The sequence below is a fragment of the Acanthochromis polyacanthus genome, chromosome 1 (genome assembly GCF_021347895.1).
Source record: "Acanthochromis polyacanthus isolate Apoly-LR-REF ecotype Palm Island chromosome 1, KAUST_Apoly_ChrSc, whole genome shotgun sequence".
NCBI lineage: Eukaryota > Metazoa > Chordata > Actinopteri > Pomacentridae > Acanthochromis > Acanthochromis polyacanthus.
The window spans coordinates 7520803-7547746 of record NC_067113.1 but is presented as its reverse complement, the minus strand read 5'-3'; the positions used below and the strand labels follow the sequence as shown (position 1 = coordinate 7547746).

The window sequence follows — 26944 nt, the reverse complement described above, 5'->3', positions numbered from 1 at the left end:
GAACTTTTGTTGGGATATCAGTTTTGGAATTTGCATTTAAAATGTTCCTTTGCATCGTACACCTCAATGTCTCACACAGATTTTTGTCCTTTTTGCTGGTATGATGATGAAGCAGCTGAACATTAGTTTTAGTTGATTTATTTATTTATCTATTATAAACCAGATATTCAGTATCTAATGTATTTTGCTTCCATTTATTGATCCCAAAGATTTTCTGTGTATTTTCTGTGTTTTTCCAATGGGTCATACAAGTGGGCATCAAAAGGAGTGTACATGTATAAACAGAGGCCGCCTCTTTGAATATTCATTTGAAACAGTGAAGCGGTTAAAAAGGACAATGGCACTAAGAGAAAATCTCTAAAATCCATCAACATTCCACAGTCGCTGTAAAGGCAATGGGATGTATGAGATAATAAAGCTAAATTAAAAAACATACTGGTGTATATAGTGCGGAGGAATATTTTCAATGGAAACTGCACCAGAGGAATAAACATCAGAGGGAGAGTCAGCCACAGATGTGGACGTTCGAAATCCGATGTCCCCATAAGTGTGGTCAGCTTCAACTGAATCTGCTGATGGCTGTAGCAGGCCACCTGACTAAACTTTTACCAAACATACACTACTGTTTAAAAGTTTGGGGTCACTTAGAAATGTCCTTATTTTGGAAAGAAATGCATTTTTTTCCCCCCCATTTGACCAATTGATTTGACCTTGTAGTCTTGAACAAAAATAAATTAAACTTCAAATATCCATCTATTTTTTTAACATAAATTTCGCCTATTTGGCCAAAGTTAAAATGACCAGAACATTTGGATTATTTCTGAAAATATTTTTAATTGAATCTAATTGATACAAGGTATTGATAAAAGTTGGAACATCTACATTCACCATGCTTTGAAATACTTTGAAAGCCCTGCTGGTGACCTGGTGGCTGTAAGATGCTGACAATATATTATTGTAGCCTAGAATCAAATCGATTACTGTAGTCTGACAATGGTCAAAGCCAACCACAGACCATGTTGCAGAGAGACTGTGTGTTGGACATGTTAAGAACTTTGGAGCATTCACTACTCCCTTTCAAAATGCAGTCATCACAGCAAGTCAATAGTTTTGTTTTGTTTTTTCAGCGAAGATAACAGTACATGAATCAGATATACAATCTAGACATTATTAATGTGGTAAATGACTATTCTAGCTGGAAACAACTGATTTTTAATGGAATATCTCCATGGGTACAGAGGAACATTTCCAGCAACCATCACTCCTGTGTTCTAATGCTACATTGTGTAAGCTAATGGTGTTGAAAGGCTCATTGATGATGAGAAAACACTTGTGCAGTTATGTTAGCACATAAATAAAAGTGAAAGTTTTCATGGAAAACATGAAAATGCCTGGATGACACCAAACATTTGAAAGGTAGTGTGTGTTAATCATATGCTAATGCTGATTGCTTTATATAATACACATGATTTAATGCACACATCCATAATTAAGTTAAATGGGAGAAAATTCCTTTCGCATAAGTTGACCTAGGGTGTTTCTCCTAAAGGGTGACATTTTTTACACAACCATTAGATTGAATGTGAACATAAAAAGATTGATTATAGCAGCTTGAATGATGCGATATATAGATATATTACCAGCCTTGTTCCTGCCATCTGTGCAGGGTGAATCTTAAGTAACTCCGACACAAAAATGCTACGCGGCAGAGGGAAATTGTAGATGTTATCTCACTATAACAGGGCTCCAGTAATTTGAAAGTTAACATCTACAGCGTACGTGCAAAATGTGTTTCCATTAACACGTCAGACTGGTAGAATTATGGGATGAAGGGGGGAACTAATTGAAACATTGCATGATGGATTTCCTGAGAGACTCCAAAGAGATAAAGAAGCTTCGTGATTGAGTTGAAGTTTGTTGGATGTACGTACTAGCTGTCAGAAATCACTTATGAAACTTTCACTCATTGTTGTCTAAGAATATATCTTACTCTGATTTGCCATCTCAGCCTCAGGAACTTTAAAAAAAGAGCTAATGCAAATGTGTGACGCACCCCTTCCATGTTACAAAAGATGCCTTTGTGAATCAGAAGCAACATCTTATTTAAAACAGCTGCAGTTTACATCAATGTGTCCATATAAAGTAATCACATAACACTGATGCCCTAAATGTATCCAGTCCAAGCCTTTTATATTTAAAAAGGGGTCATATCAGGGCTAAAGCAGCACCGTAAAATGATTGGTAACATTAGTTAGACTCTCCTCTTTCACATTCTTCACATTTCTTTGAGTGCCAACAAAAGCCAGACACGACTCTGTTCCCTTCAAGTACTGCATGCTTTATGCAAGACATACTTTGGATCAAAATAAATACAGCCTGAGTTTAAGCATTGCTTTGTTTTGGTACAGGGTTTACAGAGACTGAGGCCAAACTAGTCAAAGTAGCGAATGAAAGAAATCAAGTAGCACATTTATTCTGCACATATCTGTTGTTTTTTTCTTTTTTCATGAGCTTCATCTTTCTGCCATGTGAACAAGCATCAAAAAGATGAGAGCAGCCCTTTAAATGCAAGAGATTCAAAGAGTTCATTAAGAAAGTTGGACGCTTTTCACCGAGGCTCCACACTGACACCTTACAACAGTGACATCATCATTAACAGCTGAAGTCTTATTTGAGGCCGTTATGATCGCAGCATCAAATCTATAATCATCATCACACTGCTGCACAGCTATATTCACAGGGAGGTTAAATTGGTCTTTGCATTCACTAACAAGCAGTTCTCAGTATGTACATTGTCAGTTATTCTACCACGGTCACAGTCCTATCAGAGTCCCAGTAATTGTCCAACACATTTGCTCCAGAGGGTTTTACAATCTGTTCAGCATGAGACAGCCTCTATTCTTCGACCTCTTTTTCTGCTAAGGAAAACTTCCACCATAAAGCTCCTTTCTCTTAGTCTGGCTGTGGTAAGTCATTTAAAATTGATCTTTTTGCCTTAACTTTGCCTCTCACAGCCCTAATACACCACCTGTATTATCATTTTCTTCTCGGTTGGTTGGCCTCACTCTTATCCAACTTTTCAACGAGTTCACTCCTTTGGAAACTTTCTTGCAGAGTGTTATGTAATACCATACTTATATTTGTGCATGAAATGTCAAACTGAAGCCAGGAGATGATTAGCTAAGCTTTGCATAAAGACCTGCAATGGGGGGAAAACTAAGCGGTAACTAGCAGGAGTTGTGCAAATAGCAATTGATATGACTTTGTAGTCTTGAACAAAAATAAATGAAACTCCAATTATCCATTTATTTTCATAAATTTTGCCTATTTTACCAAAGTTAAAATTAACAGACCAGTTGGATTCTTTCTGAAGATCTATCCAATTGAATCTAACTGATACAAAGTATTGATAAAAGTTGGAACATCTACATTCACAATGCTTTGAACTACTTTGAAAACCTGCTGGTGATCTGGTGGCTGTAAGATGCTGACAGTGTACTGTGATAGCATAGAATCAAATAGGCTACTGTAGTCTGACAATGGTCCAAGCCAATCGCTGAGCATGTTGTAGAGAGACTGTGTGTTGGACACGTTAAGAACTCTGGAGCAACCGCTCCTCTGTTTGAAAATGCAGCAGTCACAGAAAGTCAATCGTTGTTTTTTTTGTTTTTTTTCCCACTACGTCATTATGATCTCAGTTGCTAAATTCAGGTCCCACCTGTGTTCTTAGTGGACATTTTGGAAATTGCTGCTTCATTAATAGGATGTTCAGATTTAAAGAAGGTTTGCTGTCAGTCATGTGGCTGGTGATTGACAGCTGGCCTGCCTCTTGCTCTTTCTTAGTTTCTAAAATCACCTTGTGACAATGTAGCTAAAGTATGTAGCAGAGAGGAAAAGGTTTGGAAGGTCCTGGCTGCAAATAGAAACATAGTACCAACCAAAAATTGGAATTGTGGGCTTCAAACTGGCTCCACTGCCTCTCACTCTGTCAATCACTATGTTTAGACCCAGAGGATATGCCTGTTTTTATGTACACCATATGTTTGTGGAGAAAGTGACAGAGGCTGTGAACTGGTGAGCTTTAAAGGTGGAACTTGGGTTTTGTTAGGCCTGCTGCTCCCTGCAGTCCCAAGTCTTTGCACTAATTACTAAATTATCTGGCTGCAGGCAGTGCCTGTACATTCACTGCACAGTGCATGACTGTGACATTATTGTTTTCATCTCAGAAAGAAAGTGAATTTCTAAACATGTCCTAATATTCCTTCAGCATTGAAACTTAGAAAGTCCTCCAATGTCCTGCTGATGACAGTCTTGATAATTTTTTGAACCTTTAAGCCACATGCACAAGAAGTCCTTACAGTGAAATGGAATTTTGAACAAATGGCCATCTATGTATATCTGCAGAGAAAGATTATGTGATAAGATCAAAAGCTCCACAGCAGCTTTAGTCCCATTGTTTTGCCATTGGCACAGTTTGGTTAAAGCACAGAAACAATGCCCACATCTATATTTACATTTGATAGTGGTCAAAGACTCAGACAATCTTGATACAAATTAGCATGCTGGCAAACCTCAGTTCCTCTACAAGACTTTGTTTCCTCTTTGCTACATACCTACATATCTTTCATCACTTCAATACTTTTTGCCACACTCCTCCAGACCCTCTATTCAATAGTTTTCCTTGGTAAACGGACTCTGACAGAAAATTGATAGAATACATTTTCTGTAATCCATTGAAATAACTGTACCAACCTGGTAAATACACATCTATTCAGTCTCCACACCTCTGGTTTGTATGCATTTTGTTCTGAATTCAAAAAACAAAATTACATCATTAGAGTTTTTCTCCTTTTTTACCTTTATCAAGCTGTAAAAAGCTCTGTGCACAGGTACAAAGCATATTAAACAACTCACCAATCAAGTACTATTCATTTTTAGTAAAATAGTCCTTAGGGATGAAATATCTGATGATATCTGATATGTGCAGACCCGAAATAAAAGTCCCCATATAAAAAGGGAGATACAACATTTGCATTCACTATCATGTTTTGGCAGCTGGTCAATTACATGAGAATACAGAGGATTTAATTCCATTTAGTTCACTTTGTCATCAGCTAACAGACAGGCTGTATGCACACAGTGCAGGCAGAGGTGAACTGATCTGGGTTGGTGCTGTATTGTCTGACCCAGTCTACCTTAACCTCCACCACTAATTACAGTACAGAATCTTTCTGTGCCCTCTCGTTGATACATTCTAGCATCCTCCAGTGCTTTGTGACTGCAATGATAAAATTAATATGTATGGTTTAATATGCAAGCTGTTGTATAAGTAGCCTGCTTAAGCTGTTTGGGTAATTAACCATATGGTGCACATAAAATTGGGCAGATCCTCTGGGTCGAAAAAGTTAGCAACGAAGTGCTAATGGACCTACTTCTTACCTAATCTGTTACTTTAGTAAGCATTTTCATTATGACTTTACGGTATCAATCTTTATTTTCAAGACCTTCTGAAAACATCGTGATGTTGATTTTGTAAATGATGGTCCCATTTAAAGTAAAATAGATGGTAGAGTATGTTTGAGGGGGCCCTGGGATTGTCAAATCCCAACTGTGCATGCTCACATAGTGTCTATGAGTTCTCAATCAAATTCATACCCCATTCAATATGTCTGCTTTCAAAAGACCAGGATGTTCCAATTCCAAACTCAAGGCATCAAAACTACATTGCCATCTTTTATGTACAATCTATGTAGATCATGCAAGAAAATATGAGAGAGAAAAATGAAACAAATCGACTGCATCTTTGTGTGTCACTAATATCCAATTTTTAAGGGACAGTTGTATAGTTTTGCAGAACATGACAATGCTACTTTGTATAATCTTGTTCATTCTTAGGATTATTTCTTGACAGAAGGATCAGAGTGTATGAAGGAAAAGTCTACTGCTCAGCTCTTAAAGGCTCAACTTATTTCAGGTTTCTGTCACTTTTATCCCATTAAGAGTCCTCTGACCAGTGAACTTCCTGCTACAGCCTGAGGTTGCTTTCAATGTGCTAAGATAAGAAAGGTCAACGGACTGTCTTGGGGTAATCTAATCTAATCACAGTATATTTGTGTTAAACAGAAAAAAAAATGGAACGAAAGCAAATCTTACCTATATCGTGTGGTATTGTGCCATATGGTCCCTCGGAAATGCCTCAAGGCCACACATTCACACCCAGATAGCAAGATGAACAATCAGGCTCTAGACAGAAATTAAAAGAGAAACTTGTTAAAATCCATATTCTACATTAACATTTTGCAATAACACAAGGAAGACAGGTTTTTTTTTTAAAAGCAATGGTTGGTCATATGCAATTACTGGTGAATATTATACTCAATAAGAAAATAAAGAAATTACACAGCACATTGTACAGATGTGACTATGAGAACAATCTGTTCTGTGACATGGACTGAAATAAGGCATAATACAGGTGTTATTACACACATTTGCTGGGAGCCAATCATTCCGCCAAGCTATGAAACCTTTTACAATTCAGGCAACACTATTATGATTTATAAGGAATTATCTGCTTCTCAAACAAAAGCTTATAAAAATCTCCTTAAAGCACAGTGTAGGAGGAAGCAGATTAGATTGGTTTATGGAAAATTATTGAAATAGAGCACAACAGGGTGCTGTGAAGGGCCCCGGCTCCCGAGTGACATTATAATCTCGGCAATGACTTAGCACACATTATTTGTCTCTTTCCCTTTGTTTTTTTTTGTGGACAGTAGTCCCTGCACACTGTTTTTCTCTATAACACACTGTCTGGGAGCTGTGTTCTTTGTTTGCTTTGTAAATGTGTGTGGGAGGAAGGCTGTGGGCGTGCATGCATACAAGTCCATTAATATGTTTGAAAGCGATTTCATATATGAGCAGCTGTAAAGAGCCCATAATGTACAAGCTCATCCGTGTACAAATGATTGGTCAATTTACATCTGTCATATGTTCTCACAAGAAAAGGAACATGTTTCCTGTGACTGATCAACGAAGATGAAAGTAGTCTGAAAATGCGATCTGACATGGCTGTATTTCATGTGAAGGAAATTAACAACTAGGGCCGGACCGATTCATGGGAGCCCTGCCGAATAAATGCCGATATATTCTCAATTTCTAATAAAACAATAAATGCTGTTAAGTGTCATAGTCACACAGAGTGATGTCCTTGTGCCATTTGTCCAATACATGGAGCTCTGACTCCATTCAACCCTCAGTTACGTACAGGAGTGGAGCAAGACTGCAAAGGCCCTGGAATTCCTGAGCTGATCAAAACTCAGATAAGCTGTCCCTCTCCAGCACTGACCAACACCCATCTCTATAGGAGGATTGAGACATTTGTATTTCTGTAGGTTTTCATTCACAGAAGGATGGAACTCCTGTGAACATTTAAACCCCTGGAATAACTTCTTCTTTTTAAAAGACAATGACTTTCAATTATATGCTATGGACGTTTGTTTAATGAACTTTCATGCTAAAATCCCTTTTCAGCTTCAGGAGACCCTCAGTCGGAGACGTCTCTGCCTTCCACAGATCAGATAAGTCGTAAAACTTTATGGCAGAAGGCTGGAGTCACCCTCTCTCTCTCTTTGACTGAAACAAAGAGACTGGAACTGAACTTAAACAAAAACACTTGCCAAATTAATATTTCTATATGCATTTTGGTTTTTCCAGATTTACCACAGTTACTCACAGTGTTTCATCTATGTCATATTTGAAGATCATATTTGCATGTCTGATAGAAGTCGATTTATTAATTTGTGATGTTTAGTCATTTCTTCCCCAGGATACTATGATTTTGGAATGAATTCCCTTATTAACCTCTGAATTTCCTCTCCATTTAGGTTGAATGATGACCATTGTATTTACCTGTTACCAAATCTCTGACTTGTTGTTATATTTTCACTGTGATACATATTTTTAATGTCATAAACATAAACATATAGTTATGAATGAAATGATTCACATAATATGAACATATGTATTAATCTACACATTTCACTTTCACAACTGAATATGGTGGGATAGACAGATCGTGTTTTGCGCGTTTAATATCATATTTTAATCCATTCTGGACTCCTCTTTCTTCTCTACTTTGTGAGAACAAAGAGATTCCAAATTCCACCAGACTCGCGCCTAAAAGTTCTCTCTCTCCGCCCAGGTCCTCCCCTTAGCTGGACCCACAGATAAAGTCAGCCGTAGCCCACATTTTACTCTCTTACTCTCTTACCGCTCTTACTCTCTTGCCCGCTTCACTTCCTTTTTCTTCACTACCTGAGGAATCCATGACAGAGATTCCCATTATTTTCTTACCTAAAGCGCGTTTTTCCTATCTTTGAAATTCCCTCACCATCTAAGTTTGTTAACTATTTATCTCTTAATATTTTTGTAACTTAAGGAGACATTTTGCTCAATTTTAAACCAACGTTATTCGTTTTAATCTGAAGAACCGATTCAGAACCAGCATTTATTTTTCTTAATTTTGACCGTTTTTCATCAACACCCATTTTTCTTAGCTAAAGCCTGAGAACCATCATTTTTAAACACTCAGCTGAGAACTCCGGAGACCTGCTGGATCAGGTCTTTGCATAGAACCGATCAACCCGCGGCAGGACATCCAGGCCACCACAACGACGACGCACCGCTCCGAACCCGCAGGTCCAGATCGTGTGCATAATCTGAAGGCCTCGCACGTCCCAGCCCCATGACGGTTCACTTCAATAACTCCAGCTGAGTTTGCTCTGATTCCATTCTATGGGTGATGTACTAACCGCTTGGTCAATTAATTAATTTAATCAATTTATTCTTTTACAAATCATTAGAATTCTTAATCCAAATTACCGGTTACCTCGTCAGGTTAGCTCTGGCTAATCCTCACCATATTTCCTTCTCTCTCACACCTACTTCCACATCTCTCACACATGCACACACCACACACACACTCCCACATTCCACACACGCACACACACACACACACACACACACACACACACGCACACACACACACACACACACACACACACACACACCATATCTACCTTGTACATAGTTCACTTGTCATTATTTTCATAGAATAGTTAATAAATACCTCATTATAGACCAAATTACAGTCTTGTGTTTCTTTGTGTAGAATGTGGTCAATTTAAACGAGGATTCAAGACTTTTGATATGAGATTGATCAAAATTTTTATGAATATTAATTTTTTTATTAATATTAATTTTTTCCCTAGAGATCTAGGGTGGTGCCCCAATTATTAATAACGAGAGCAATAAATCATAACGTAGCACCGCTACAGGAGTAAGCTACAGCCAGGCAATATTACAGGAGTGGGCTGAGCCGAAAGATCATTTTATGGCGTTGTTGTAAAATTAACAAAGACTCAACATGTATCCCGTTTCAGTTTAACTTTCTTTGCCATGTGTTATGATGAGTGGCACGTGCTTCATTGCGTCGTCATGCTTTTCATTTACTTTGTATTGCTAAAATTGTGCTAACCAGGGGCGGATCTAGCGGGGTGGCATAGGGTGGCAACTGCCACCCCTAGAAGATGCCTTACCACCCCAGCTGCCACCCCAGTCCTGAAATATGTATATGAAAGTTTGTGGCCGGCCGTAAAGAGCGAAAGTCCAGAAAGGACGAATAACGAGCAAAACTCAGATGTCCGAGTGCATTTGAATGCACCATGTAGACCTAACGTACCTTACAGTGCTGCCACAGATACGGGGCAGTGCAGCCCGATCTCACGAGGATTCGTGAAACTGTCACGTAAGTTTTAGTTTCGGTTTTGTGCGCACCAACACGATTTCGTCATGTTTCTCGTGCCGCTCACCACGAAATGCGCACCAATGTATTTTAAATGGCGGACTTTTCGTGCCACTCAGAACGTATTTCAAAAGAATGTGTATATTATATTTTTAATGTAAAACCGTGGCGAATCCAACGCTATATTTTGCATGACATCGTTCCTAAACATAACCCTAACCATAACCATAACCATAACCTAACCATAAGCCGGTGGTACACTTACCAATTTGCATAGGAATTTCAAGAATGTCCGGCGGCCGGCGGCCGCAAACGCGATCACACAAGCAGTATACGCCGATGGACAGCTTAGATCGTCATGAATCCACCGGTATAAACCACTTTCAGATGTGATTACCACAGCGAAAAACATTTCGTGGTGAGCGGCATGAAAAACATGACGAAATCGTGTTGGTGCGCACGAAACCGAAACTAAAACTTACGTGACAGTTTCACGAATCCCCGTGAGACCGGGTTGGGCAGTGTCACCCCCCTGAAGAACAGTGTTGCCAAGTCCGCTTATTTTAAGCGACTTTGGGCTTGTTTATCTGTAAAGTCGCTTGCAAATTCCATCACTCGCGGGTTGCGGATCTTTGGGCTTGTTTTCTAAAGTGTAGTCGCTTATTTAGGCTTGCTTTGCTGCCTGTATGAACCCCTCCTCATTCTCTCCCAGTTCTCCACAACAAAGCGAAATACGTTAGTTTGTCCTTTTCCAGGACCCGTCCACTCCCCCGTTTCTTGGTTATCGCCCCCACCCACACTCACAAACATGCAGAGCAACACCTGTGGATGTTTGTTGGAGCGATGTAGAGAAGACCCAATGCCAGGTACAGCGAATAGACCTCAGACCTCCATGTCCGCGTCCCTGTGTGCCCACCTGCCCCATCCTGTTGCGGGTTGCCTGGTGACAGACACTGCTACAGACGCTGTTGCACCCACGTGTTTAAAAATGTCTCCAGCCAAAACTCCACCACGTCCAAAGAAGCAAAAACATTTGCAAAAGTACAGACGTGAGTGGGAAGACTTGAACTCCTGGCTTGACAGCATTAGTGGCAATAGGTACAGGGCAAACTGTGTTTTTTGTTGCTCGTGGACTGGCTGAAGTAAGGCAGCATCAGGACACCAACATGTAAGAAACATGAAAACAGAGAAGACCCAACCAGCAGGTCACAGTTTATCATCCCCAATCATCTCCTGAAGTCCATACGGTAAGGGACATCATGACGTAATCAGCTAGATTTCCTACAGTATCTGGTTGTGAATTTACCAGAGGATGCTTATAATCATGCTTATGTGGTTGTAGACTCTACAATATTTTAGTGACTCAATAAATGCCTAAGTTATTATTATTATTTAATGCTTTTAAGTTTTTAATAGACATTTATTGAATTGCCTATATGTAATCAATAAATGGACTTTGCCCATCTCAAGAAAAACTCACTCAGAACTCTGATATGTTAAAAGTACTAAATAAATAAATATATGCATACACACATAAATGGGTTGATACATTAATTGTGTTAAGATAAGATTTATATTTAGAAAAAAAAAGGTTTTTCTAGAACTTATTTGTACAGTAATCTGCATTGAAATGCTTTTTAAAAAATACAATCTACTACTCCTTGAGTGGTAGTTGCCCTGAGGTGGGCGTCCTTTACTGCAATTTCTGAAAGGTAGCAGTCCTAGATTTTGCAAATGTGAGAAACAGGCTCACCATGCAGTTTTAGCATTTAATACAACATGGTGGCACAGAAAAGCACAAAAAAACCTCTGAAACTTTCTCATCCACGAGGCTTACAGACCAATGACGTACATATACCTAGACCGCTCACTGGCCGCTGAGAGGCGGCAAATAGGAGCTGACTTCCGGTAGTGGCAAGATGTGGTGTCAGATTGGAACGTCAGCACGGAATGTGACTTTGTGTTTCGTGATTTACCAAGGTACAGTAAACTTCTGTGTTGGAATCAAGTCACAATGCTTGAAATACGTTGAGAACACCAGGCCAGGAGGCCCTAGACCAGCACTGGCAGGGTTTTTCAGTGACTGCAGCTGAGGAGACTCTCCTCAGGAGAGCGCCCAGTTTGCTGCCATGCCCATGGCTCGCCATTACCCCTATGCCTGTGGTCTCACATTGACCTGGTGACAGGTGACAAGGCTATTTTTGTCATCAGAAAATATGTATTAATGAACTAGAAATCTGTTTGAGAAGGTGAACAGCACGGCATGATCATATCTGACACTGACAAGTGTATACGTCACTGCATACCACTTACCAGTTACCACTTCACTTCTGCTAGCTCCTTCAATGCCACCAGTTTTGTGATTCCTTCTTTGGAATGTAAGTGAAAGGAAACCTGCTGACACTCACCTTGCAATCGTCATCATCATGAAGCTGTTAATTTAAGTGTCTCTGTTGTTATGGTTTCAGGTGGATGTGGCTAATATCTGACCATGGTGAAGTCGTGTGCTGCCATCTCCTGCACCAATCGATTTGTGCGTGGCTGTAATATATCCTTTCATAATTAATGGCTCTTTTATTTGGGACATTCTGCCTCAAATTTGCTCTGCTTCTTTGTTTGCAAACAGAAACTCCTTCTGACCTTGGCTTGAGTGCCGCACTCAGCCAGTTTAGCCGAATCACTAACTGTACAGTGTAAGCTGGTGTGACTATCAGTATTCAGTGACAGTCACAGTGCATCATTGTCTATAGATGTATTATAATATGCCACAAATTTCAGGTTTCCCAAGCAGTCCAAGGACAGCACACTGAGAGATCAATGGATACAGGCCATCAGTAGAGAAGCGTTGGGGACCAAGAGGAGATGGATCCCGGGGGATCATAATTATGTATGCAGCAACCATTTCAGGGAGGAGGATTTCATCCTCTGAAAACATGCGCAACACAAGCTTCTCAGGCCAGGGGCTGTACCATCCCTCAATTTGGGAAAACCAGAGAAAAAGGTTATGTTCCTTAATTGTTAATGGTTGCTCATTATTTCAATTTAGTACTTTTCTTCTCAATTTGTGTGGCTATGAAAAGGATTCAGGATCGGTTTTCGGCTTTCATAGTGATTTGCTGCCATTCATTGTGATAATGTTTTCTTTCAGGTATTGGTGAAACAGAAACAAATCTTTTGGGGATTTGCCATGTTAATTCTTTTATCAAATGTTTTAGATCGCAGTGAGGACAACCCAAACCAGCCAGGTGGCAGTGGTATTCGACCAGCACATCAACATAGAGCCTGAACAAGAGCCTGAAGAGGGCAGTGCTGCTGTTAGTGAAGACCATGCATACTGTACAGACATTGACACCCTGAAGAGGAAATATGACAATATAAGTGTACAGCATGAAAAGCTGAGGCAGGACTTCAACAATGCCAAACGTAGAGAGAAGCGCTGCAGAGTGACGTTGGAGGCCATGTTAGCTAAACCCAAGGAAATACAAGCCCTGTCTGATGATGCTCATTCCATGCTTGATGCATATAAAGGTATTCCTTGTTTAGAAGTACATATGAGTGACATGCAGCATATTTAAATATAATTATGTAACTGCACATTGCTCACCCATACAGTGCACTAGAATTGAGATCGATGTTTGTTAATGCTTCATGAGATGATGACTGGTTCACAGATAACTCTACCTCATCCATCCACATTGAGAAGGTATTATTATGGCTTGTAGTTGTAAGTCTTTTGGTAATTTTCTGTTTTCCTTCTGTTGTTCGTTTGCATTCCATGATTACTGTTTTTGTTCCATCAATTTTGTTCAAGATGGCTGGGATATTCACACAAGATGATGAAAGTGACCAATTCTTACATGATATCAGGGTATACTTTTTACATTTTATATGCAATTTTTATCAATTGATTTACTTATCTTGGTTAAACTCCAGTTGGTTTTTTAAAACATTGAAATTGTGTGTCTGTGAATTACTATGAAAGGCTGTTTGGCCACTTGATGAAATCTACATTATTTACACGAAGAAGAACAATTCCAGAAGTTTGCTTGTGTTTCCAGGTGGCAAGCACCGGGAGTATCTAAACAAGTCCTACAGATGTTGAAGCAGAAGAAGGAGCAGGATCCAGTCAACTACAGCCATTGTACGCTGATGCTAGATGGAATGGCCATCAGGAAACACATAGACTGGGACCCTAAGAAGAAGGAAATGGTTGGCTTTGTTGACCTTGGTGTTGGAGCTCTGCAAGATGAAGCAAAGGAAGCCATTGTCATTTTGGCTGTGGGCTTGCGAGGATATTGGAAGATCCCAATCTCTTATTATCTAGTCAATGGCATTACGGTGGAGCTGCAGTCACAAATAGTGAAGACTGCCTTGACTAGCCTGCATGACATTGGGATCCGTTGCAGAGCTCTTGTCATGGATGACCATGCTACAAACGTGAAAATGGCAGAAGTCCTGGGATGTAGTGTCAGACCGGAATGCATTAGAAGCAGTTTTGAACACCCGGATGATGGTTTGCCTGTTTATGTGTTCTTTGATGCATGCCATCTGTTGAAGAACCTTCGAGATGCTTTATGTGCTTTGAAACAAGTGAACGAGCCAAGCATTGGATGTGCAAAGTGGGCAGATATTGCTAGACTGGAGCAGCTACAACAGCTAGAAGGACTAAAAGCAGCAAACAAGCTAACTCCACAGCACATAAACTTCCATCGCCAAAAGATGAATGTCAAACTTGCTGCTCAAACAGTGAGTTCGTCAGTGGCCAAGGCACTGGAATATGCTTGACTTCGCAATGTGGAGGGGTTTGATGATGTCCAAGGCACAGTGAACTTTGTAATGATCATAGACCATTTGTTCAACATCTTCAACAGCCGAGCACACTGCAAAGGCTTCAAGGGACCTTTGACAGCCGCCAATCTGAATGTTGTTGAGGAATTTCTAACAAGTGAAGGCATTGCTGCTCAACTTGACAGATATGAGTGGCAAGAGAGTGTGCCAAGGTAAGAGGAGAATCGCTGTTCTCGGCTTTGCCCTCAACATAGACAGTGTGCTTGCTCTTGCCAAGGACTTGCTACTTGGACAGACACCAGTGCTGCAATTTTTCCTTACTTACAAGGTCTCCTAAGACCATCTGGAGTTGCTGTTCAGTGCCATTAGACGATATGGTGGTTGCAATAACAACCCTTCAGCTCTTCAGTTCTCTGCTGCCTATCGTGCATTATTGAGTCATGTGGGAGTACGGATATCCTGCGACGTGCCAACAAACTGTGTTCCCCAAGACACAACATCTCTGCTCAAAGTCAGCACTGCAGAACAGAAGCCTGTGCTTATGTTCACTGACGCTCTTCATGACCACGATTATCTGCCCAACATGAACAGGCTAAGCCCTTTTGTAGAGGGCATTGTGGAATACATTGCTGGGTTTGTGATTCGTAAAGTTGTGTCTAAAGTGTCCTGCCAAGACTGTAGTGAAAGCTTAGTCCAGCAGGCAGGTGGCCCAAGGCATCAGTCAGGACTACTACAACTAAAGAACAATGGAGGTCTTGTGGTGCCCTCAGATGATGTTGTTAAACTTGTGAATCACTGTGAAGTTGTGCTCAGATCTTCAGTTGATGTGAAACATGTCCGAAGTGGGCGCTGAGAACAGATGAGAGTGCTGAAACTGTTGGCTGGCTTGCCATCTGACTTGTTTGCTTCATTGCAAGATCACTTTGCTGCCACTGCTCAAGGAATTGATACTCATTTCGCCACCTTTGTTTGTCTGTTGTGTGAGGAATTTGTTCGTTTGAGAAGATTTCACACTAAATTTAACGAACATCAAGCTACAGGGAGTGGCTGTGAGGAAGTCCTTTACTAAAACAGTTCTATTTAAAAATCAGTGACTTCCCAATATCCTTAATATTTCCAGCAATGCCTATAAATTCCTGTATTTTGTGCAAAAACTCCTGTATATTTGGAAGCCTTTGGACACACTGAAAATTAGTAGTTTGTTCACTTTCTGAAAATTATGTAGAAAAGTACACTTTTGGTGAGATTTTTAAAAAGCCATGCATTTCATATCGTCAAATTCCTTTTCTTGAAACAATTTTGGCACACTATTTCTGGGAAAATAAGCTACTTCATAAGTTTCAAACTGAAACATTTTGTTTTTGCCCTAAAGCTGGCATTTTATAGCAAATTGTTCATGGAATGTTATTGTGAAATATATATTTCCTACAACACTCCTATATTTTCTCAGAGAAGACTTTTATATTCTCATATTTCTATCTGTCAAGTGCACTTGATACCCTGTAAATATTTTATTGGAACATGGATTTTTCCAACTGAACCTACAAGTGGTGTAGCTATTGTAATGCAATTTAGCAACACAAACTTTTGTCTAGGTGGTGTATTTTATATTTTTTGGTAACAAGTTGGAGCAGTATTCCATTGTAAAAATAAATATATAAATACTTTCAATGGTCTCCTTCGTTATATAGTGCCTGTTTGTAAGAAATTGACTGACACCGTTGTAACACTTTTTTGCTGTATCTCTGGAAGTATTTGGTCTAGAAAGTCATGGCTTGGCTCAAACTACTCAAAAATCTCCAGATTGACTGCAACTTCAACCTCTGTTTGCACTACTCAAGGCTGTCAGGCCTGTGAATTTTCCATCCCTCTTTACACTAAAACATAATTTGGAATTTTTGACTACTGCATGTGCTGCTTTTCAAAGTCCAACTGAATAATTTGAATTGGAGAAAAATTGTTTAAAACACTAATTTTCTTATTTGGCATTGGTTCGAATATTTTCTAGAGCCAATGTAAGTGAAACACTAATGCTGCAGAAAGTATGAAATATTTTTTATTGACACAATCACTGCATCAGCATTCAGCAATCATCATTGTGCGGTGGTCTCTGTTTGTTGTAGCCTCATGTAGGCAGAACGTTTGAAGAGGCTAAATATGAAGGATATTGGAATGGAGGCTCTGTGTTTTGCTATTATATGAGTGTGATTGCCGTAAAAATATGCCTTGTGCTTTGTTTTTATCTTTTTCAATCAGTTGGTGTGATGAAACAACACAAAGCGTGTCATCAAATAGACCAGAACTAGTCATCAAACAATGAAACAGTACTGTTTGAAAGGATATCAAAGGGCGGCCATTGCTTGTCTGTGAGGGCTAAACAACGCTGTGATTGCCGTGAAAACTTCCCTAGGACAGAGATTTTATTGTCTGCTAACAGTAAAAGCCATAACATAACACATATTGTCCCATCAGTGATGACAAGCAGGCCTTGAAGTTGGTGTATTCACACAGGATCAAATAGCGCGCCATAACTTCTTGCCACTACCGGAAGTCTGCGCCGATTTGCCATGGCGCCGCTGTTGTCCGCCAACCAGTAAGCGGTCTAGGTATATGTACGTCATTGTTACAGATGCTGGTTCCACCACTTCAAAACAAAACCACACAAGACAAACAAATGAGCTAAAGATCGCCACGTACACAGCCTGTTGCACACATCCGTCAGTGCTGTGGATCATCTTGGTGAATTAATTGGATGTACCTCGACTGACAAAGAAGTCATAATACATTTTTATTTTAATCAGAGCTTTAGACATATTTTAATAAAATATGTCTGGTATTTATGTATAAAGTCTTTAGTATAGTTTTTAAGTATAAAGTCATTTGCTATTGTTGTTATTTTTATTGGGCCAGTGAACAATATAATAGAATTGAAATTCTTTATTTATCCCACACCTGGGAAATTATTTGCTACAACAGCTAAAACACCAAATCACAACATCCATCCATCCATCCTCTATATACCGCTTTATCCTCACTAGGGTCGCGGGGGGTGCTGGAGCCTATCCCAGCTGACTCGGGCGAAGGCAGGGGACACCCTGGACAGGTCGTCAGTCTGTCACAGGGCTACATATACAGACAAACAATCACACTTACATTCACACCTACGGGCAATTTAGAGTAATCAGTTATCCTCAGCATATTTTTGGACTGTGGAAGGAAGCCCAAATCACAACAAGTTAAAAAAAAACAACCTAGTAAATTACAGTCTGTAAGAACAGAGTAATAAAATAGGGGGCTAACTGATCACAGTATGGCAGATTAAGAACAGAGAGACTATTTCAAAACTAGGCCTTTAACAGAAATATGCAGGTTGAGTTAACTGTGCAGATTGTATGATATGAAATAAAATCTGGAGTCAGGTTTTGTTAAGAGATACAACAAATACCAGCGAGTTCTTCCGAAGATGTGACAATTTTGTTTGGAAATTTTGAGACTCTAGGTAAGAATTTGGCTTTTGATTCACCCTATAGAGTTGATTTAATTGTAAATCTGCATGTACTATACATCAATCTCTTTGTAATTTAGTTGGGAATAAAGCAGTACCCAACACATAAGTGTCTTGGTTAAGTAAAATAACTTTTACTAACCCTACCCCCATCAGTTTTCAGTTTGTGAAAAAAAAATACATGCTGTCGTAAAAAAAAAAAAAAAAAAAAAAAAACTTGCATTCACTCAATTGTCAATGTAGAGCAACCAAAATTGAATCACTTATACCCATTTATATGGGCTATAAGAAGTTTACATTGTTTTAGCCTAACAACTTTAATAAATTGAGATAAAGTTTTTTTACGGCCAAGTTTTCATATTTGTTTTAGAAAACGTCTGCCAATTTTGCATGTATTCATGTACTTATTCAATGATAAAGTCAATATATCCAGCCAGAACAACTAAGGAAAGGCTTTTCATATTATTACAGAAGCTTTTGAAAGGAGAATGTTTGAAATACTAAGGCCAATGAAGGGAAAAACATTTCAGACAGTATTGGATCAATTGTTAAATGTGCCTTTCAGCGAGGAATAACAAAATGCAATGAGGGTGTGAGTGGTGCATCTGGTATTGTGGAAATCATAAAAGATTTTGCATAAATGATTCCATTTTCAGATTCCTGAGAGAATTTTAACCTTGATTGATATATTTTGAGTCCATGAAACAGAAATTGATTTTTTGCCCGAAATGTCACTAAAATCTAACTAGAACCTCGAATCTTGTCTTAGTGTCGGACTATTTGTTACCATTATATATTTAAAATGCATCTCTGACAAAGATGACATGTTTTCACATCTGCCTCTCACAATTATCTGTTTACAACTTTTAGAAAAAGTTTTTCTACCTGTACTGTAACCTACCTCTAATTTACACTAACAAGAAGTTACTGACACTTTAAGGTTTTATCATGTCCCAAGATTAATGCTTTGTTGCATTTTTTTCTACTTGAAAATTCCTTTCTTGTAAAGTTAAATAAATACTAAAGAACTAAGAATTGTAAAACAGTAAAATGTTCTGCTTGTAATTCATATCGTTGTTGTTATAAGTGTTAAGTGACCAAAAAAGAAGTTATCTAAAAATTAATCAGCCGATTAATCGGTTATCAGAATTTTTTTCTGCCACATATTGGAATCGGCCTCAAAAAATCCATCAGTCAGACCCTATTAGCAACAGGCCACTCCTTTTTTCTTCCTTTATAAATAGTAAACATTTTTACTTTCTCCTCAGTGCTCATCCCTTTAATGACTTTTGTGCCACTTCTCTCATCTGCTTCTCCTCCCATGCAAGAGCCACACGATCCAGCCTTTCTATTTGATTCTGCCGTTAACTGACTCCCTTTTATATACATTTAAAAACTTGCAGTCCTGTTTCCCTCAGTTCAGATTCATCGAGGTGGTTTCCTGCCCACCCTTCCCTTGTGATCTTGTAGAGGATGTCAACCTGATGAGTGGAAGACTCACAAGCGCACCCCCAGTGGTGCTCTGATTTGTGGGGCAGGTCTCACTCATAAACAGTTTTCAGAAGACCAATGGGACCGGACAAAAGGAACAACCTAAGCCTCCATTTTTAGCAGATCCCAGGCTGGGCTTTGCCTGTCAATCGCAGTGTTATCAGCACCAACGCAGGAAGCACTGAAAGCACACCTAAGAGAATTTAACTCTGTTCAAACCTTCTCTGACTGGAATATTTAAAGTAAAAGGATCTGAGAAGGGGCTGCACAGTAGTGGTCAGCACTTTCGCCTTGCAGCAAGAAGATCCCTGATTCAAATCCCGGCCTGGGCCTGGGATCTTTCTGCATGGAGTTTGCATGTTCTCCCTGTGCATGCGTGGGTTTTCTCCGGGCACTCTGGCTTCCTCCCACAGTCCAAAAATATGCTGAGGTTAATTGATGACTCTAAACTGCCCGTAGGTGTGAATGTGAGTGTGATTGTTTGTCTGTATATGTAGCCCTGTGACAGACTGGTGACCTGTCCAGGGTGTCCCCTGCCTTCGCCTGAGTCAGCTGGGATAGGCTCCAGCACCCCCCGCGACCCTAGTGAGGATAAAGCGGTGTATAGAGGATGGATGGATGGATGGATCTGAGAAGGTGGAGGGTAGATTGATGCAAATCATTGGAGATTTCCCCATTCATGGAGTCATTACGAGCTTTTAAAGCATAGCTGCCAGAGAATGCAAATAACACATTATTGACCCACTGTCATTAGCTTTCTTCCTTCAAATCCCATTTAAAGACACTGCTTAGAGCAAAAGCCTGCTGTGATGCACATTCAAGCTCACAAAATGACTGAGGGAATTGAGACTTTAAAAGATGCCAAGAGAAAGCAGTTTCATTATAACACAACAAGCCTATTAATAATCTTCATAATGCATTTAGAATCTGCTGGCTTCTGTTTCTTTGTGTCAGACATCATCAATTTGATCTTTAGGTGGTTCATTTACAAATATGAACTTAATCTGAATGTCAAATCAGCAGCTTAATGAAGTGGTGGTGAGGTAAAACACTGAGGGGACATCTTATCTTAGCAGATGAAATCAAATCCAGAAAGCCTGCAGGCTTACAGGCAACAAGGAGACCAATTCAGAGTCATAAGCACAAATCAGAGTGAATCAATGCACCGCTATTAGAATGTACAATGAATGGTTTTCAGGGAATGTTCACACAATGCAGTAGCCATACTGGAGGTCGAGCTTCACTTAATAGGTAATGCTGAGCGTAAAAGTCGATTTCATGTTGCAGTTAAACTTAAAACACTTCACTTTGTGTTTTGCTTCTGTGCTGTCTTTGATTAGGAAGAGATTCTAAACAAGACAAGTACTCTGCCAAGGCTGCTCAGTCGTTGAATTATTTCAGATGGATGAAATCTTTAAAAAATCTGTGGTCCACAGCAGTCGATTTGTAGAAGAATCACAATCATGTGATAGTCAGCAGGCAGCTGAAGTAGCGTTCACTTGTTGTCATAGTTACAGTGACGCCATGATGCCATATTGCCTTAATACAGAAATTTCATCCAAATCCATTAGTGTGTTTTTGAGTAATGTTGTGCACAGACAGACAGACAGACAGACAAACCGTCTAAGATATAACTGAGGAACTTTTCAAGTACATGGAATTTATCATAGATTTTTATTAAAAAGTTTTTCATGTTCATATTTATCGTGTCTTTACAAATTCCATAATTCTTTATTATGGAAATGATCACTTATTATTTAAAAAAATGACTGGATATCACTAAAATATCAACAAAATAACCATGCAAATTTAATTATTAAGCTGAGATAAACAGATATTTCTTTTTTGACAATATATCAAATTTTATATGGAAAATAACTAACTGTATCTGTGTCCGAGAAATCACTTTCATCTAAGTTACCCATTACAGAAACAGCTCTCAAGGAAGTGTGCTAATTCCAGATCACATGACCTGCTACACATGATGTCATTTCCTCCTGAAGAAACGACTGGCAAGACTCCAAGGCCTTCTGAATTATTTAATATAAAGTAGTGTGTGACTCAAGAGTGGATTTATCACGTCAACAGATTTACTATAATATCTTTATAAATAACTTTCAATTTAAATTCTACTCAATTTTATATATAATAATTAGGAGAATCTTCTCTAAAAATGCCATGTTGTGTTTGGTTGTAGGTGGCCATGTTGATTTTAGGGCCTGAAAAGAAGAAATATGTCAACTACACCTGTCAACTGTGTTACAAATGTCACACAATTATATAGTGACTCAACTAATATAGAGTAACTTTAACTCATTTTAGACCAACTTCAACTAATATAGAAGAATTTTAACAAATACAGAGCAACTTTAACAAAAATAGAGTAACTACCTAATGTACAGCAACTTTAACTGATTTTTGACCATATTTAACTAATATAGAGCAACTTTAATATAGAGCAACTACAACAAATGATATCAACTTTAGCTAATATGGAGCAACTTTAACTCATTAGAGCAACTTTATTTCATGTACACTTCCGTTTAAAAGTATGGGATTGTAGAAATGTCCTTATTTTTGAAAGAAAAGCATTTTTTGATGAAAATAACATTAAATGAATGACAAATCCAGTCTAGATATTGTTAATGTGGTAAATGACTATTCTTGTTGGAAACAGATGGTTTTTAATGGAATACCTACATAGGGGTACAGAGGAACATTTCCAGCAACCATCACTCCTGTGTTCTAATGCTACATTGTGTTAGCTAATGGTGTTGAAAGGCTAGTTGATGATTATGAAACCCTTGTGCAATTATGTTACCACATGTATAAAAGTGTGACTTTTCATGGAAAACATGAAATTGTCTGGGTGATCCTAAACTTTTGAACGAAAGCATGAAATTGAAAATATAATACTTCTAAAATGAACACTGTAATGAACATGTTCACTTTACTTTATTTTTAGTCATCCCAAATACCTCATGGAGGCATAATTATTCACAACACCACCAACTGTGTATTAATCCACGGCTGAAAATAGTCTCCAACAAATGCCCTATTTCTTCCTGTTGGAGTCACACTTGTTAAAATCTACACTGCCCGGCCTTATTTTCAACCTGATTTGATTTGCTAACAACAATTAATCAAAATCGTCTTTCAGATATATCTGCTCAAGTAAGAAAAATTCAATCAAACTGAAAGATGGGGCAAAAAAAAAAAGGTCAAATGAAGTCTGTAACAGAAGAACACAGAATGTCATACGATTGAGAATGGCAGAGTTGCACAACCCTGACATTCACGTCTCTGTTTCATTGCATTATTTTCCATTTTATACACTCCCTTCACTCTGCTAGTCCACTCACTTATGAAAGTCATGTCCTCATTAAAACAGTGCCCACTTAGACAATTATTTGCCATAAGCAAAATAATATTTAATCGACGTGAATGCCTACAGTCTTCAGGGATTACTGCCAGTGCAGCAGTCTCAGGATTCTTTTTCAGCAATATCTCCAAAACATTATTTAAAAAAAGAACAACCTCAATTCACAACATCCTCACCCTGGGACACGACCAAAATACATGCAAGTAGTTTGCAGATTTGTTCCTCCAGCAGGCTCCTGTTAGCTCTTGGTTTATTTTTACCATTCAGCTTCCCACTGGGATGCTTTCCAAGTAATTGCAATAGCAGTTAAATTGGTATTCTTACATTTTTCTTGTATTTTTTCAATATGCTCTGCAAGCTAGGTTTTCCATTTATTTTTAATTTGCATAGTGGTGTCTTGAGCCGTATACGGAGCCATTTATTTTTTTTAATAAAAGGAGGAACTGGGAATTTGTGGTCCATTTTTTAGAACTTTGCAGTTGGAACCAAAACATATTGGTGAAAACAGACAAACGGATCCATGGTTTTAGTCTTTTCAGATAATTTATTGGTATTTAGCATTTACTGATGAGAACTGTAGTGCTGTGCCAGCCTTCACCTTTAAACATAGTTCAAAAGTAGTTTTATAGTAGAAATAAACTTGTGATTTTAGGCTACAATAGCAAATAACATACAAAATTATTGTAGCATTACTGCACCAATCTTGCAGACAACTGGGAAAGTTTTAAATTGAGAAATGTCTTGCAGTTCTTGGAGGGTAACTGGTGAAGTCCCTCTCCAGCTGGTGATTTACCCATAAAACTCAGCTCAATGTATCAAAGTCAGATATTTACAACCTTTCCCCATAATTATTGACTAGATGATTATAATTAGCACCATAATTTTGAGCAAAAAAATAGAAAAAAACTTATCCAAGTGATTTCATTGACACACAACAGCAGACTGCACATTAATCAAATTACAGTCAACTTGAATCGAACATTCAGATACTTTTGTCAGAGGAATTAATGAAGTATCAAAAGGCAAAGGAGCAACGCTGGATAAGCATACTCTGAGTAATTCAATCTGTCTCTGCTGTACAGTATCAAAGCAGTGTCAAAATATGTGGCATTTAAAAAAAACACATCAAGGCAAGGTACTTTATTTGATTTTATAAATCACTTCTCATTAGATTCCTAAACAGGGGTCCCTCGGTTTATGATGTCCTCGGCCTACGCCATTTCGTTGGAACTGGTTACGTGGAACTAATTGGTGAGTGGACTGAACGAATACGTTGTCATGTGGCACGATAAGATGGCTTTGTTTACATTCTCCGGTTGTACACCACCTTGAATTGTGCTACTGTACGTTCGCTAACTTTATTATAGCTCCCAAGGGTAAGTCAGACTCCTCTGATGCTTCGAAGAAAAGGAACGTCGTCTCCATGTGTGCTGTATTCATTGGAACGTAAAAACTGCAGCTGTCAACTAGATAAATTTGTACTTGGAAAATGAATCGCGAGTTGTAGTGTAGCCCGGTCCAAAAAGCAATCTACAGTGCATTAAAAAAACAAAACTGTTAAAACTGTATGTAAGTGAAATAATAAATATAAATAATGAAAATTCATAGTATTAATTAAAAGTGGTAAAAATATGCACGGAACTATATACATATAGTTTTTCTAATACAGGGTTCTGTATTAATAGTAGATAGAGGATTTAGGTTCTTTAAAATGTGTTATTTAGAAAAAAACGTTTATTTCATTCATTGTATGTGTAATCAGTTGTACAATCTAACTTATGTCATGTTTATGTCAGTCAGTATGTTTCTTTATTTTCATTGGAGCTGTCATGAGGTAAAACCCAATTAGAGTTCAGAAGGGGCGGGACAAGCGCAGGTCAAGGTAGTGCGAGGTTTTTGCAAACAGACGCTTCTGTCCAGTGAAGGGAGAGACGAGCTGCAACAGAAGAGTGTGACGCTGAGATCAAATTATTCCAGGTTGACTACCCGTGGACCAGGGTATAATTTTGAAGCTGAAGCGAGAGGAGACTGTCGGTGTGGGAGAGGAGGAAGTTGAAGAGGTTTTCCTTGGCTTTCCATGCAGACGGACTGCTGTTTTTCTTCCGGTCATTCCTGTGACGTGGTGTATCAGCTCGACTGCCAATGTCATCACCATCATCATCACCAATGCGCCTGTGACTGTCCTGCTAATTATACGTTGGGACTCGTGAGTACAATATGAACAGAACTTGCGCATGCATTTATTTTTGCTCTGTTTGAGTGAAGCGGCCATTCGTTTTAGGCCTCAACGTACCCGAGCGTCGACTCAGGCCTGCAACGTTTTTTTTTTCTTTGAGTTAAAATGAGTGTGTGTGTAGATTTGCATTGAGCATATTGATACGTATGGTTTTTCTGTGAACCAAAATCCGTGTTTTATTATTAGTCTGGTTTAAATGGTAAAAAAAAAAACAAAAAAAAAAACGTCTTGGTATAAAAAAGGAAGTTGAAAGATCTTAAAATTTAGGTTTAAGGTAATAATAAGGTAAATTTGTTTGTGTTTAAAATTATAAAGTTAAAACAAGGTGTTCAATCTTTGAAATCCAAAGTAAATAGTGTTCTGGTGTAAATTAAAGAAACATAAAGGTTTTGTTTATTTTCTGAACTCAAAGGTATAATAGACTGAAGAAAGACTGAAGCAATTTATTTGTTTTAATCACTGTGGTTAAAATCATTGGTATTCATGATTTTTTTAGAAGAACTGATCGATGTTGTGATGCATATAACAGCATTGTTTCCATTTTTTCAGACTTCCACCTTATGGTGAAAATCGACTTACATCAATCTGTAGGAACGAACTCCAATGTAAGTCGAGGACCCCCAGTAGTTATAGTGCATTGAAAATGAGGAGTTGTTTTTTTTCTCTTTCCAGGAATATATGTTGCAGTCATGAGGCTGTACACAAAAGCTGCTGAAGTTGGGTTGCTGGCATTTTGCATTCTGGCTCAAACACCAACAACACAATGTTGGTGTTTTATTCACCCCATACTGCAGTTCCCTTCAACTTAACAGTCAGTTTGCAATAAAAAGGCCACAACACATGCTGTCATCCACATTATGCAGCTTTGAGTCATTAGCAACTGGCTCACGCTCAGCTTCAAAAGCAGATATAGAATGCACACAACCTCCTCTTTGAAGGCCTTGCCGCCTTAGACATTACATGCATGTCAAAGTTGTTAGTGGTGTTGAGGCTAGGCATACACATAGGTCTCAATGACAAGCCAGGTTTCCCCACTGCTACAGTGTCCCACACTGCGCCTCCTGTGGAGAAGTGTAATCACATTTTCCACAAGGGTGGTTCTAGTGCCCGTGAGAAAAGGGTTTATCGAATTCACACACATTGTCATTATGCAGTCCATGTGGTATTGCCTCCGTGTCTGTGACCACTCATCCAGTCTGTGCAGTTTAAAGAGCATCAAAGCTAAGGAACACACACACTTACTTGCCATTACACAGAGAGTGCTGGAGATAACACACAGAAGAAAATTACAAGGTAGGTGAGGGATGAGTGCTGAATTGTACTGGTCTGCTTTTGAGCACACGAAGATCGGGTGCTCAGTCATTGAAGGAGGAATTCGAAAAATGTGATGCTATTTTTTCTCCTGTCACTTGTTCGTATGTCCTATTAGTCATTATATATATTACATTAACAATCTTAAAACCTTTTACCTATTGTATTTGTCAATTACCTGACTACTCTTACAAAGTGGTCATCATTCCAGCTTCCTGAAAGGGTTTTCTTTGGTATTTCCATTATAGTTAGTACTTATAACTTCCATCAACTTGGTGAGATGTGGGAGAGAAGTAGGGCTGGCCCGAATAGTGGTTTCTGGCCTCCGGTTATTCGGACCCTATTAAAGACGAATATCCGAATATTCGTTCTGCCCCGTAACATCCGATGGGGGGGCTGGGCTTGTGGTGGAGACAGCCCGAATATTCGTCT

General features: G+C 38.9%; 1 protein-coding gene across 6 annotated transcripts in view; it reads right to left on the bottom strand.

Moving 5' to 3' along the window:
* Window positions 1-26944, bottom strand: part of LOC110952644 (leucine-rich repeat and fibronectin type-III domain-containing protein 2) — a 249831-nt gene that overhangs the window by 65638 nt on the left and 157249 nt on the right. For 5 of the 6 annotated variants that reach the window (XR_007941931.1, XM_022196284.2, XM_051948212.1 and 2 more), the window contains one exon: window positions 6154-6243. The gene's annotated coding sequence lies outside the window, so the exon portion shown is untranslated. Of the gene's footprint in view, window positions 1-4788; window positions 4808-6153; window positions 6244-26944 lie in introns of those variants that run through there. The other variant, XR_007941932.1, reaches the window with a different exon arrangement.